Source organism: Lissotriton helveticus, chromosome 4_1 (assembly GCF_964261635.1).
Source record: "Lissotriton helveticus chromosome 4_1, aLisHel1.1, whole genome shotgun sequence".
Taxonomy (NCBI): Eukaryota; Metazoa; Chordata; class Amphibia; order Caudata; family Salamandridae; genus Lissotriton; species Lissotriton helveticus.
In genome coordinates, this window is record NC_136063.1 from 363,474,691 (window position 1) to 363,489,383 (window position 14,693).

Here is a 14,693-nt window from a genome sequence, read left to right on the forward strand (position 1 = left end):
GAAATCTCGTTATTGGTATCGTAGCTACACTTTCACAATTTCTTTATTCACCTTGCTTTCTCAAATTTGCTTGAAAATGCACCATTTGCCCACTCCTTTTTCAAGCTTTTCTTAGGGGGAGAACCCCCCAAACCCCACTTAGGACAGTTGAGCTTACTCGCTATGCTCTCTCGCCATAGGGCTCTCATGCAAAACTTTTCTGCCGTACCACTTTCAAATGTCACCAACCGCCACTGAGAATAGTTCACTGATGGATCAGGTACATGATGGTGATCCTTGCGTAATATTGACTAACTTGTTAAAGCCAGACAACAGAGCACTTCTGGGCGAGGGTGTTTGCCTTAGCAATCCCATAATTGTATTTACACTGCCACTGTTTTAAAAGCAGTACAGACAAATGTGTGGTTCACATGCAGCATCTTTGATGTCACATTGGTTCATGGCACATAAATGTGCAGAGATGGTTGACACTTGTACACACAGCTGCATGCAACATATGCCCTCTCTACTTGCATGCATGTCAAACTTTTGGCATCGTTCCACAAATTGACAATAACATGTGGACTTGATCAAATCAGGTTGTGTAGCTGTCGTGACACCTCCAAGGGCTCACTCATTTAATGATTTTACATTTTCTCAAATGTTTTACATCACTAATACTGTTGTGATTAGCCATCAGACTTAATCGCAGACTGTGCAGCCTACTGTCTTTGGTTAGTTGTAATGGCAGTGTCTGCTATGGGCCTGTGATGCTTCATACTTACTGTACTCCCCCTATTGGCCTTGATTTCTGTTAATTTGCATGGCCAATTTGCAAACAGAAATCTGCGATTTATTGTCACTGCACTCTGTGCCTGAATTGTCCAAGGACATGAATGATCATGTTCTCATGACGTATAGGACACTTTAATCCACATGCGTTAATCCGTAGTGCCATTAGCCTGCAGTTTTAAACCGCAAAATCTTTTACAACAACTGAGTTTTACACCCTAAACTATTAAAACGCATTCCCCATTACAATACAATTACTATTCTAACTCCACCATAGCGTTGTAATGGGAAATGCATTGTAATAGTTTGTGGTGTACAGCCGTGCGTTGTAATAGATTTTAAAGAGGAAAAACTATGGGCTAATGGCACTGCGGAGTAAAGCATGCTGGGTAAAGGATGTTTCCCTGTCATGACCATCTAATTCAGAATACAGCTATGAAGTGTTCATGATTTATCAGGTCAAGTGTCTATTTGCATGTTCTTTTTGATGATGTTCACATAAGCTATGGCTCATTAATCATTGGTGTGGAAAATCAGCATTATTCCATCATGTTCTTGGAGTCAGGAAACATGACAATTATCCTTTCATTTTTCAGATAACATGTCCCCGGAGGAGCAGCATCAGTTCCTCCTGCAAAAGGAACATTATAAACGCGTCAGGCGTGTGGCTAAGGAGTACAAGGCAATGGCCAAGAGGTACCAGGAGGAAAGGGCTGCAGGCAGATGGAAGTCCGTCACAGACAGTACAATGAATGCTGGAAAGAAACACACATCACTGCCGCATTATCAACACGCCAGACCTAGCAAATCCCTGGCCCATCTGGAATTCATCTGCCCACTCAAAGAAGAAGGTCAGCTGTCCAAACTACATCAGGAGCTGCTCCATATGCGGCAGCCACATCTTCTCACATGAGTCTTCCCCACTGACAGAGTGAACAACCAGGGACATCCTCCAGAGCTCCAGTACACCGGGAAAGGTCTGCCCTCACAGAGAGGGAAAGGAGGTTAATGCTATTTTGAACATCAGAGTTGCCCGACTTGAACGTGACCAAGTTGCCATTAACCCCTTGCATGCTCATGACGGCCCCTGGCCATCATGAGTCACGGTGGGCGTGTGCTCACGATGGCCGGGGGCCATCCGAATCCCGTCCACAATGCAAATGCCCCGCACAGCGCAAAAATTTGCAGCGCATGCAAGGGGTTAAGGGCCACCTCATGGACATTATGGGGGCCATGTGGCTCCCTTATTGATGGACAATGGTTGTTCTGTTGCCCACCCTTTCCAGTCCCACGTTTACCCTCTCCTATTTATCATACTGTTAACATATTTAGTAGGGAGTTATTGTTAAGTGTAGATTTAGTTTAGGGATAATGTAGTGTTAGGTGTAGGTAGCTTATTAATTATAGGATTTTATCTTTTATAGTGCGTTTGTTTAAGTTTCCATTTCCTTTGGATGGGGGGTTGATGTGTTTTTTGACTTATATATATATATATATATATATATATATATATATATATATATATATACGTTTGTTTAGTATGAATGTTTAGTTAGTTGATATATAGGATAAGGTATCTTTGTGTCGTCAACGATGTGCCATAGGGGGGGTGGTGGGTTGATGGTTAAGATATGTTGTTATGTGTATACTCGTAGGTAAGCTAGTTTAGTGTAGTTAGATATTAGTACAAGTTAGGTTAGTGTGGTGTAGGATTAGTGTGAATAATTAATGGATTGTTTTACAAGTGATTTGTTACAAATAAATTGCCAATGGTTGAGGCTTTATGCTCCCATTATTTTTTGCTGTATGGACCTGTCCTGTTGGATTGGTAGTAGATCACGACAGTTGCATCCCCCCCCAATCAATTTTGATGTCTACAATTGTGATTACAGCTTCTCCAAGGGACAGGCTACCAACAAACCTCATTTGAAATTTGTTTTTCACAAACTAGTTGATCTTTTGAGGAACAAAGTTAATTTGGGAAAAGAGTTTTTGATTGGTCAGACAAATATTTAACCATATGTGGTAATTTAGTGAGGATGGATTTACACAGGATGCACTGTGGGCATTGTGCTCTGCCGATCATTGTTTGAATGCTGTGGTTATGAAGTCTGGACATTTTGTGACATCTTTTATTACAACTGTCAACACAACAGTTTCACTTTCCATGTGGGGCTCAGGGGATGTATGCTTATCATTCTTCACTAGTCCTTCTGATGTCTCTTTCCATGTTTCTGCACAGACTTGTAGATTTTGAACAACACTGTGACCAATTTGGCAAGGGTTGTGCAAGGGATGTAGTGATGTTTGTTACAGCTAACTTGCGCACGTCTCAGAATCATTATCAATTTCAGAGCTATGCTTTCCTACACCATTTCTCCTCTTTCTGCTTGAGAGAATTATTTTGAATATGTGACACGTTAAGTGAACTGACTTTACATGTGTTATGCCATAACACACATCTTTTCAAACATTGTCCATCACATTGACTATGGGTAGTTCTTTGCTGTATATATTTATCATGTATTGTTAGTAGACACTTTGAGGTATATGTACGAGGAAGTGGCAGAGTGAGGTATTAGCCGTCATGGATTAACACCTCACTCCGCCACTTCTGAAAGACAATGCTGCACAATATATACAACATTATGGTGCAGCCTTGCATTTCCCACCTGCCATGGTGCTGCACGTAGCAGTGTAGTGCAAATGCAGGCACACTTCCACCATAGTGCAAGGATATCTGCATTTAGGGGATGACTATTTATGTGTAGGAAGGTGTCCCTTCATGCACATTAACAATCCTAAAATGCCTTTTTCTCGCTTCTATGTGTGCTGCTTCATGCAGCATACATGTAAGTCACTAAATGGCATAGTTTTTATAGAACATTTATGTACAGGAAGGTACACCATCCTGTGCATTAGCAATCCATGGCAGTTAGCTCTTTTCCATATGTGCTGCACAAGGCAGCACATATGTGAAAAGCAGATACATGGAGGAAAGATGCATTTCTCATGTTTATGCCAGGTTTACGGCAAGATTTCTATGGTCTAAATCTATGTACTCTTCCCTTGTACATAGAGGGCTGACTCAAAACGAATGGTTGTTGCAATGGAACATCCGCCGAAACACACACTGCCCACCTGTTTGACACTGACCATAGCGTGAAAGTGTGCCTTATTTACAAGGCAGTATTAAGCCATGTTAAATGGCTTAACACTGCCTTGTAACTAAGGCTATGCCCCTATCACCACCACAACATCGGAAAAAGTGAGCTTGTGTTGGTGATTTGTCAGATTTTCTTTGATTAGTAGTAATGGCTACCCTGAACATGCATTGTTGGCACATACCAAACGCAATTGGTCACAGGCAACACACAGCTTTGTGACTCAATTCATTTTCTTGAAATGTGCAGTAACTGATGTGGTAGACTGGCCCAGTTCTTCATGCAACATCAAACCATTGTGTGAATGCCGGGGGGGGGGCAAACAGAGTCCAGGGGGGAACATTTGCAGAGACACACTGAGGAAGAGGCAGAGTTTAGTCAGCAGGCTGATTGCATCGTCATTGGGAACAACACAAAAATGGTAATCCATATCAAAGTCCTAGGTGAGAGTAACAGAGTTATTCAGGGGACAGTGTAAGCTGATGTTCTGGGGCATGATGCTAGGCACAGGTCCAAGCAGAAACAGCCGATTTGACAGAGATGAGTATCAATCAATCAATCAATACAAAGTTTATTGTGTAGATTACTTAAAACCAAGACAATATAAAACATTAAAAAGGCATATTAGGCTAAGAAAAAAGAAGAATGATGGGTCCGTGCAGTGGCTGGCACTTGGTGCCCATATGTAACATTCAAGGTATGAGACAGTTCAAATTTAAGATGTTTGAGTATTTAAACATTGTTATAAGAAAGCTAGTTTAAATTTTTTAAACAAGAAGTAAAAAATAATTTTTTTGTCTTAAATCAACCGCAAAGTAAAGTGAATGCATGACAGATGTTAAAACTCAAATGCAAGAAGGATGAATATTACTATGCTTAATGTCCGAAGTGCAAGAACTAAGATGTGTCAATCCACTAGCATCTCTTTGCTTAGTTGTGTGTTTTTAAGAAGGTCCTGCATTGCTTTAAAACATGTGCCTATTCTTGCCAATTCAAGGGGAACCATGGTACTAAAAATCCAGTTCATTGCGTTATTGCATGTTCTTATACCATGGGTTAAAAAGAGTGGCTTTAATAATGTTCGCTGGGGCTTGAGCAATGTAGGGCAACTGCAGAGTAGATGTAAAAAGGTTTCGGACATGTAGCCACAAACTCTGCGCTTAACTATCTTGGAAAGCATAGGCCAGTTGGGGTTGAAGTCTTTAATGTGTAAAGCCAATATCCTTACTGCCAGAATTTGGGTCAGGCAGGCTGTTCCAATTGTGCAATTGAGATACGATTGGGCCTGAAGGCTGACTTGGCTGTCGTTATTGTATGATAGTGCAGTGCCCTTTGGGGCGAGGTGGACTTAATGTTTTTAAGGCCGCAGACTTTGAGAGGAATTAGATCTGGTTTTTCAATATGCTTTTTACTGCAGTGTGCGTAAGTAGTGGGGTGTTCAAGACGGTCAAGTCGATGAGAAGAGTGGCTGCCGCCGTTGTTAGGTAGGTGGACCAGTGGTTATTATTGATCTTGAATATGTTTTGCAAAAAAAGTTCAGTTTTAAATGTAGTAAAAAAAAAAAGTCCTACACCTCTTTCAACTAAATTACTTTGACCCGGAAATAGATAAAACGGATGTTGAAACAAACTAAAATAAAGTAATACAAAAACTAACATAACAAAATAATTATTTATAATGTCACAGACCATTGAAATCACAAAGAAATATTATATATAAAGTATATTTTACTTTCAAATAACGTTCAAGACCACACAAAGTATAAAAGGAGCCATCCACCATTTTTAAAATTGTAGTTACATGATTACCAGAGACGGCACGTGGGATTACACTTTCCAAACTCTACTCGTAAAAAAAAGCCAACTAAAACTCCAAGTAAGTACAAACTATAGAAATATATAGCTAGTTAACAATTTTTCTAAACGCAAATAATCTAAAGTCAAACATATTATTTGTTTTTCAGTTTATTTCAAAACTATACAACGTCCAAACAACTTTACTAAATAGACTATTTTGGACAAGATTTATCAAAAGTAAGTCAGCACATGTTTTTTTCTTCCGTTTAAAACAAGATGTAAAATTCTTGCTTTATAGTTAATAATGCTAAAATTCCGAACATTCCAAAACAAAAAACATAATAATACTTCATTTAACAAAAAATATTCAAAGTTAATATATTATTACAGTTTAAACATTTTTTAACACTTGATTTTAAAAAAGTGCAGGAAATAACTATTCCAACTCCAAAATATACTTGCCTAAGAGAAAGGGCTGGATAGTGGTAAGGTTAAAATAACTATTCCAACTCCAAAAGATGCTTGCCTAAAAGAAAATACTGGATAGTGCTTAGGTTAAAATAAATATTCCAACTCCAAAAGGGGCTTCATTCAGAAAATGTGCAGAATAGCAGTATGTTAAAATTACTATTTCTACTCCAAAGGGTGTTTGCCTCTGAGAAAATTCTGGATAGTGTTTAGGTTAAAATACCTATTCCTAATCCAAAAGATACTTGCCTAAGAGAAAGTGCTGGATAGTGTTCAGGTGAAAAAAACTATTCCAACTCCAACAGGCACTTGCGAAGAGAAAGTGCTGGGTAGTGCTTAGGTTAAAATAAATCAACTCCAAAAGGGGCTCCATTCAGAATATATACAGAATTGTACAATATTAGAATTACTATTCCTACTCAGCAGGGTGTTTGGCTCAGAGAAAATGCTGGCTAGTGTTCAGGTTAAAATAACCATTCCAACTCCAAAAGTTGCTTGCCTAAGAGAAAGTGCTGGATACTGTTTAGGTTAAAATAAATATTCCAACTCCAAAAGATACTTGCCTAAGAGAAAGTGCTGGATAGTGTTCAGGTTAAAATAACTATTCCAACTCCAAAAGATGCTTGCCTAAAAGAAAATGCTGGATAGTGCTTAGGTTAAAATAAATATTCCAACTTCAAATGAGGCTCCATTCAGAAAATGTGCAGGATAGCAGTATGTTAAAATTACTTTTCCTACTCCTAAGGGTGTTTACCTCTGAGAAAATGCTGGATAGTGTTTAGGTTAAAATAACTATTCCAACTCAAAAAGATGCTTGTCTAAGAGAAAGTGCTGGATAGTGTTCAGGTTAAAATAACTATTCCAACTCCAAAAGATACTTGCCTAAGAGAAAGTGCTGGATAGTACTTAGGTCAAATTAAATATTCCAACTCCATAAAGGGCTCCATCCAGAAAATGTGCCGGATATCAGTATGTTAAAATAACTATTCCTACTCTAAAGGGTGTTTGCCTCTCAGAAAATGCTTGATAGTGCTTAGGTTAAAATAACTATTCCAACTCCAAAAGATGCTTGCCTAAGAGAAAGTGCTGGATAGTGGTTAGGTTAAAATAAATATTCCTACTCCAAAAGGTGCTCCATTCAGAAAATGTGCTGGATAGTAGTATGTTAAAATTACTAATCCTACTCCAAAGGGTGTTTACCTCTGAGAAAATGCTGGATAGTGTGTAGGGTAAAATAACTATTCTAACTCCAAAAGATACTTGCCTAAGAGAAAGTACTGGATAGTGTTCAGGTTAAAATAAATAATCCAACTCTAAAAGACACTTGGCTAAGAGAAAATGCTGGATAGTGCTTAGGTTGAAATAAACAATCCAACTCCAAAAGGGGCTCCATTCAGAAAATGTGCAGGGTAGCAGTATGGTAAAATTACTATTCCTACTCCAAAGGGTGTTTGCCTCTGAGAAAATGCTGGCATGGTGATGAGATTAAAAGAAATATTCTTACTCCAAAAGCTGCTTCTATAACTCACATGCATAATGTTAAAATGTTTAATCTCCTCTTCATACTCTAATTTTCTTTTTATATCAACAGATTACTACAATACATCATCAAAGGAAAACCACATCTCAAAAAGAAATCGCAAAATACACCGCACAACAGAAAATTCATATTATAAGGTAATGCTCTCAAATACAACTAGGTAAGAAAAATAAATGCTGGATAGTGATTAGATTGAAACAAAAATTCTTACTCCAAGAACTGCTTTTTTTTTAAAAACATGCAAAATTTTAAAAAGTTACCACTACTATTCTTACTATAATTTTCTTTTTATATCAACAGATTACTTCAAATAAATAATCCAACTCCAAAAGACACTTCGCTAAGAGAAAATGCTGGATAGTGCTTAGGTTAAAATAAACATTCCAACTCCAAAAGGGGATCCATTCTGAAAATGTGCAGGGTAGCAGTATGTTAAAATTACTATTCTTACTCCAAAGGGTGTTTGCCTCTGAGAAAATGCGGTATAGTGATGATATTAAAAGAAATAATCTTACTCCAAAAGCTGCTTCTATAAAAAACATGCATAATGTTAAAATGTTTATTCTCCTCTTCATACTCTAATTTTCTTTTTATATCAACAGATTACTACAATACATCATCAATGGAAAACAACATCTCAAGAAAGAAATCGCAAAATACACCGCACCACAGAATATTCATATTACAAGGTAATGCTCTCAAATACAACTACGTAAGAAAAATAAATGCTGGATAGTGATTAGATGAAAACAAATTTTCTTACTTCAAGAACTGCTTTTTTTTAAAAACATGCAAAATTTTAAAAAGTTACAACTACTATTCTGACTCTAATTTTCTTTTTATATCAACAGATTACTTCAATACAACATCTGAAGTCAAGAACATCACAACAAAGAAATAACAAAATACACTGTACAGCAGCAAAACCATATACCAAGGTAATTCTTTCAAAGATAACAAACTTTATAAAAAATAAAAACAATCACAAAACACATCATCAAAATAAAATATTAACAATGTGAATTTTTCTCTTTCAGCTTTCAAACTTTCAAACAATACAAAAAAACAAAACAAAAGCAAGGTAATTAGCACCTCACTAATTATTATCATTTTAAAACTGTACAGAAATTATAGTCCATAAATTAATATGTTCTCTCCGGCAAAAAAGTATATAACCGATAAAGAAATCTATTATCCTTGATTATAAAATACTCACGGAAAAACACAAATGTAAGTATAATCATGAAAAATGTTGTTTTTATATAATAATAAAACAGGATAGTACTGCTCCTTAACCAAAGAAATGCTATTATATTTCAGAGATCTTATGTAAACAAAAATTCAAACACTAACATTATTTTTCTTTCATCTTTTACAGACCACAAAACAACTACAAATATTTAAATTAAGAAATAAAGAACCAAAACTATTTTCTAAAGGTAAGATTACAAAAACACAAACACATAAACCAACTAATCTAAACAACTATGTTAATCTCACTAGGAAACTTCAGCAATAAAATACAAATACCTCATAAATCGCCCTGATGCATCTGTGGAAGTACTTTAGAAAAGACCCCCTACTGGACCACGCAATGCCCTCCAGGCCAAATTCAAGTCTCACCAAGGATCCTCTAATATAATACGGCAGAGATGAGTACTACTGTTGACTTCTTCACAAGATTGTTGATTCCTCCCCATCTTCCTCCTCTGATGTGTCATGTGCCTCCTGTGTGCATGATGGAGGTTGGCTGGGGCACTGTGAGGCAGTGACATATCAGGGGGTGAGATGTGGATGTTGAAGGTGCAGCAGCATTCATCTGTGCCAAAGGTTGAGGCAGCACTGCTGCATTCTTTCCTTTAAGCTGCAGGGCTTAAAGGAAAGAATGTTAGAAGTGGCTCATCAAAGTCCTTGGAGACAGGTGTGGTGGTGGGTGCTTGCTGCACCATGTTTTGTGCAGGGGGTTGAGCTACCACAACGCTGCTGGATGTCCCTGCTTTCGAAAATAGGCTGCCAATGAAGTTGAGCAGCTCTTAGAGGTTGTCCCGGTCGATGGTTGAAATGTCTTCATCTTCATCATTGAAGTGTGGAACGGACGGCTGTACAGGGGGTGATGTTTCTACCTCTGAAAGTAAAGGTGAGATGCTGTTGTATGTGTGTCTCAAGTATGATCATGCATTAGATCAGTTTACAAGCACACTGCATGACAATGTCCATTCAGAATGTTTAGGAGAGTCCTATTACATTCAGGATAGTGAATCATTGTACAACATCACTGATGTGAAATTATAGTTGTCAGTTATTTTCATACAGTTTACACATATGCCAAATGTGTGTGGCTAGTTTCTACACACATGCAGCACCAGTTGTGTCCTCTGTTCAGTTGTGACAGTGGTGCCGGTTGTACCATGAATCTATGACATAATATTGACAGACAGAATATCTACATACAAAAATATCGACACAAAAATATCGAAGTCAAAAATATCGGAGTTATATCTTCATGAAGGTAAGTACAAAAATATCGAAAATTTTATATCGTAGTACAAAAATATCAAAATTAAAAATATCGTTTTTTAAATGTATTAATAATAATGTAAAAATATTTTAAAAATACATATAAATTTACAAATATTAAATAAAAACATTAAAACATATTAAAAAAATTATAACTAATACATATACTTTTAAAATAAAATAAAAACTCTACATATAAATTAATATATATACGTACTCCACATATTGCAACAGTAGGAAAATTGTTGGATAGCGTAGGGGTAAAAATTACTATTCCCACTCCAGAGGGTGCAACAGTAGGGAAAGCGTTGGATAGCGTAGGGGTTTAAATGACTATTCCCACTCCAGAGGGTGCAACAGTAGGGAAAGCGTTGGATAGCGTAGGGGTTTAAATTACTATTCCCACTCCAGAGGGTGCAAACGTAGGGAAAGCGTTGGATAGCGTAGGGGTAAAAATTACTATTCCCACTCCAGAGGGTGCAACAGTAGGGAAAGCGTTGGATAGCGTAGGGGTAAAAATTACTATTCCCACTCCAGAGGGTGCAACAGTAGGGAAAGCGTTGGATAGCAGAGGGGTATAAATAACTATTCCTACTCCAGAGGGTGCAACAGTAGGGAAAGCGTTGGATAGAGTAGGGGTAAAAATTACTATTCCCACTCCAGAGGGTGCAACAGTAGGGAAAGCGTTAGATAGCGTAGGGGTGAAAATTACTATTCCCACTCCAGAGGGTGCAACAGTAGGGAAAGCGTTGGATAGCGTAGGGGTAAAAATTACTATTCCCACTCCAGAGGGTGCAACAGTAGGGAAAGAGTTGGATAGCGTAGGGGTGAAAATTACTATTCCCACTCCAGAGGGTGCAACAGTAGGGAATGCGTTGGATAGCATAGGGGTAAAAATTACTATTCCCACTCCAGAGGGTGCAACAGTAGGGAAAGCATTGGATAGCATGGGGGTAAAAATTACTTCCCACACTACTCCCCCTTTAACACACCACACACTAAACATACAAAAAAACACAATTAATATAAATTTCTATTAATAACAATTAATATTACTAAATTGATGTAATTATAAATGAACTAATTAACACATATTAATTACTAATTAATTAACAATAAATACCAACAAATAAATACAATCTCTTTAATTATTTACATTTAATTATATCACACCCTATACCCCTATAAACACACAACCCACTACACATAAATAAATCACAAAATGTAATCACTTAATAATTATTAATTACCAATTAATTATTAATTAACAATAACAAAAACATTAAATATATTAGCACATTAACTCTAATTAATTTAATTAAATAATTAATATTATTTAATTACCAATTAATTATTAATTAACAATAACAAAAACATTAAATATATTAGCAGATTAACTCTAATTAATTTAATTAAATAATTAATATTATTTAATTACCAATTAATTATTAATTAACAATACCAAAAAATTATATATATTAGCACATTAACTCTAATTAAGTTAATTTACTAATTAATATTATTTAATTACCAATTAATTAATTAACAATAACAACAATTTATATATATTAAAACATTAACTCTAATTAATGTAATTAACTAATTAATATTAATTAATTACCAATTAATTAATAATTAAAAATATTTACAAAAATATGTTAATTAATTAATTATTATTAAATTACTTCCCACCCTATTTCCCTATAAACCCACAACCCGCTTTGATACTAAAACGCAAAATGTAAACAAATATACTAATTTTCAAACATACATTACAAAACATATTTAACAAACATATAAACAACATAATAAAATACATAACAATAAACACATTTTCGATATTAGTAAATTTCGATATTTGTAACATACAAACTTTAAAAAAACGATATTCTGTCTGTCGATATTTTGGACATCGATATTCTATACCATCGAAATTAAAACATCGATATTATTGTATATTGATATTTTAATTTCGATATTTTGTCTCACTACCTTGTACCACATTACTTTTAATGCAGATTAGCTCTGATTTATGTGTATGTACACTGCATTATGGTAGAGTATGGTAGAGAGCGCCAAGAAACCGTCTCGGTGTACGTGCGCGGTATAAATTGTTTAACATAACATTTAACATAGAGTCACCCCTACTGAGTACACTATGAGCTTTTTAAAGATTGTTCAGTTTTGGAGGTGTGGGTTGCATGCTACCACACATTGCAGTTGGCAATGATACATGATTGTTTTGTGGCATGAGTAGGGCTATCACACTGTTGTGATCTGGGTTGATGTGATGTGCCACATGATATGGGCAGGGAGGTATGCTTGATTTGCCATGATAAAAAATGTGTACATACATGTTAATGTTGCCAATTCAAAGTGAGTAATGACATTCTCATCGATGTATGTTGATCTGCAGGTATGGTTCAGCTTCTGTTTTACTGCCCCTTATCACTTTCACCCAGTGACCCTTGCACGTATGTGCATTTACAATGGTGAGATTTTGCAAGCTGGAGGAAATATGTGTCTTGGTCACAGTTGGGCCACTTGGGCATTGTTGGACTACAGATGTCTTTCTAACATCAGGGGTTGTATGGATACGAGGAAGTGACAGAGTGAGACCTGCTCATTGAAGGATAAACACTGCACTCATCCACTTCAGTGACAGAGACCTGCACCATGTTTACATGTTTATGGTGCAGGCATGCATTTCATCATGCAATGGTACTTACTTGTCAGTGTGGCACAAAGAAAGGCAGTTTTGCAGGGTAGAGCAGATGTGCCTGGCTTCAGGGTGAGAATGTTTATGTGTGAGGAAGGCCCCTTGAGGCACATTAGCAATGATTGATTAATTGCTGTTTCTATGTGTGATGCACAATGCAGTAGACATGTAAACCGCAAAAGCTTTCGCTATTGGGATATTTCTTTTATGCATGTTGCGGGTCATGGTTTTCCTTGCATACATTGCTTACTGCCCTCCTGTTGGCTTCACCGTTGTGAGTATAAGGCAGCGTGACTTTCTATGGGTGTTGCAGGGTAGCCAGGAAGAAACAACACCTATTACCCTCAATGTTCACACCACGTGCAGTGTGTAAGTGGGCCTAGATTACATGGCTGTGGATTTACACTGGCTTCTTAGTGGTGCTCAGCCCCTATCATCACCCCAACGTCACATAAGGTGTGATTGGCAGGGTGATGTGTGCTTGGGAATATGCCCCTCAGATGGACACATGGATGATACATACTGTTCTGGTCATGATTATTGGATACTTTGGTTTGTGTGAAGATGTTTACAGAAATGACTGTGTATGTGTTCACTGCCACTGTTGACTTTCCCCAAGTACTTGTTTCCATGCACCCCAAGGTGTGATGGGCATCTCACAACAGGACTGTGATTACTGTAGAATACTATTATCTGTGTGGCACACGTGTAGACTTTTGAGTGGATGAGTGCATTTTGACGTAAGGGGTGATGGTGACATGTAGCAAAATGACAAGCATTGGTGCTAAATTGTTATTCTTGCTTGCTGTCATACTTCACCTGGTATGCATCTTAACAGGCACATTATAGTTCTGTGAGCATGGCACACAGACGAGACATATAGATAGGTTTTGGGGGGCATATTCCTGATATGCATAGTCCATACACTGTACTGTTGGAAGCATAGCCCCTCTTATCATAGTGTAACATCACATTAGGCCTCAAGTATGGTATATGTGTGCACTGTGGAATAAGAACCTTTTAGTCAGAAGGGTGCATAATCACTATGTTATGGCAATGCATGTGTTTATGGTATGCAGACTCACTACATGCTTTGTCACTTGATAAACGCAGGGCTGCATCTCATGAGCAAGAAAAGGGGCATATTGACAAAGTGTCACATTGGTCTCCTTGTCTCCTCACCACATACATAGGCTGTCTTGTCTCAAAATCACGCACATACAAATTGACTTCACAGGATTGCATCTCATTGACAACAATATGATGATGCCCCATGAACGATACTGATCTTGGGCAAAAGTGAGAAGACCACCACCGATGGCAGCACACATGCACCCTTGTGCAGGGGTCTCTGAGCTGTGTGAAAGAATGTATATGTGCAGTGAGCTCTCCCTTCAAGCACATGTACAATCTTCAACTCAACTCAGACACCCGTGCACAATAGTGCATGTGTGCTGCCATCAGTGGTGTCCTGCTCACTTTTGCCCATGATCAGACTCGTTCACTGGCCATCATCATATTGTTGTCAATCAGATACAGCCCTGTGTAGCCAATTTGTATATGCGTGGTGTTGAGGCAAGGAGGCCAATGTGACACTCTGCCACTTCTCCAGTCAAAACGCCTCTATGCTTGTTAATGTTGCCCTTATTTTATAGTCTGATGTATATGTTTATTTGCTATATGTTGGATCAAGTTTCTGTGCCAAGTCTGTGACACCA